At 31.0% G+C, this 1,820-nt stretch overlaps 1 protein-coding gene across 1 annotated transcript in view; it reads left to right on the top strand.

Moving 5' to 3' along the window:
* The first annotated feature begins 362 nt into the window (after nucleotides 1-362).
* Nucleotides 363-1,820, top strand: part of LOC106459272 (proline-rich antigen homolog) — an 8,114-nt gene continuing 6,656 nt past the window's right edge. The window contains exon 1 of the mRNA XM_013918885.2: nucleotides 363-513. The gene's annotated coding sequence lies outside the window, so the exon portion shown is untranslated. The remainder of the gene's footprint in view (nucleotides 514-1,820) is intronic.

Below are 1,820 nucleotides of genomic sequence, written 5' to 3'. Positions count from 1 at the left end.
CGATAACATAATGAAATCAATTATACCAACGATATAATTTCCCCAAATAAAAAATGTTTATTCCCAAAACTACATATATGTTTACAAAAGGTTCGTATTATACTGTTAATCCAGAGTGGGGCTACTTTTCAGTAAAGAAGTCCATTTAAAATTGACAATAAGCGAAAATAAATTTTAATTCATTAAATATTATTCTAGACAGTTTCTTCCATACGTCCGTCTATTGTGCTGAAGATTTTCAGATTCACGTTTTCGATATATCTTAATTTTTCGTCATGTTTTGTCACGTCGAATTAATCAGGATATCATGTGGTAGCAAACAGAACGTTGACGTCAGCCTACAATTGAGGTGGGTTATATCACGTGTTTGCTGCATGTTACTTTCGCAATCTCAGGTAGAAGTAGGTGGTAGCACATAGTTAATTTCCGTCTGAGTAATAAGCATGTTTTGATAACACCGAGCAACATATTGTTTGTACGCTGTCCACTAGTTCTATTGATTGGTAAATAAAGGTAGGACTTCTTTTAATAGTTTTAATTTTAAATAATTAACTTGACACTTACTTTAAACCCTTTTAGTATGTGAAAAATGACAAAATAATTGACATAAAGCTTTAACACTTAATATAACTTGTAATGACGAAAACCACCAACTACGATGTCGAATAAATTATTTTTATAATAAAACTAGGAAACTGATAATAGTATTTCTTGCGACCTTTGGTAAGAATATTGGTGCAGTATTTCAAACACCAAAACTGTAAACGCCTTTCTTTTAATAACACAAAATAAATGGCACCAGATGTTTTAAAAATCAGTCACAACTGCACGATACATGATATATAACATAATACAGTAACAAGTTTGGATTTTACAGGTCCAGGGTCAATATGTAGTAAAAATCATTAATACTGTTTAAAATACATTTTAATTTTTATTAATGATATTATGAATGGTTGTAATAAAAACAAGCATATGTGCCTTTATTATATTGTGAAAGTAACGTTTTTCGTAGGTAAAGGAGGCAATTGAAATGGTTAAACGATTCACACGAGTTTTTTTTTTTATAGGTTGTACATAGTAAAACTTTCGTTTATTTTATTCACAAAGTTTCACCACGCTTAGTAATGTAATTTATCAAGCACTTTACTAGGTTACAATTGCTTAGTCACATGCTTGTAGATTGGTATTGTTACAGATTTTTACATGATTGATTTTTTAAAAATAATTTCTGTTAGCCTCAGTTCTTGCACCTCATCTGATGATGCCAGGTAAACCTGGTGAAACGTTGTGAGCAAAATAAATTACTATGTACAGATTTTTAAAAAATTGTGAGTTTTAGAAAAACATAGTTCTTTCTGATGGTTAAACGATCGTTTGGTGCGAGTGGCAACAAAATTAAAATAAATCTATTTTATTACAAGTTACAGTTTTTACAGAAAGTAAGATTTATATTTACAACGTTTCGATCACTGGTGCGACCATTCTCAAGTAAACAAGTTTCAACGGTAAAGAACGATGTGTACTCGAGAATGATCGCACCAGTGATTGAAACGTTGTATCTGTTTTAAATACAAAGCTTACTTACTTTAAAAGCTGTAACTGGTAATAAAATATACTTAATCAGTGACTAAACTCAAAACGAAGCTATAAAATAATATCTGTTATTAAGTCCTGTGTATTGTTGCAATGGTTCCTGTGTTAGGCGGTTTTCTTTGGATTATTTGATAGAAGTTTTGTTTGTTTTTTGAATTTTGCGCAAAGTTACACGAGGGCTATCTGCGCTAGCCGTCCCTAATTTAGCAGTGTAAGACTAGAGG

Source organism: Limulus polyphemus, unplaced genomic scaffold (assembly GCF_000517525.1).
Source record: "Limulus polyphemus unplaced genomic scaffold, Limulus_polyphemus-2.1.2 Scaffold26, whole genome shotgun sequence".
Lineage (NCBI taxonomy): Eukaryota > Metazoa > Arthropoda > Merostomata > Xiphosura > Limulidae > Limulus > Limulus polyphemus.
The sequence above is the reverse complement of the archived record's forward strand: the minus strand, read 5'-3'. Positions and strand labels throughout refer to the sequence as shown.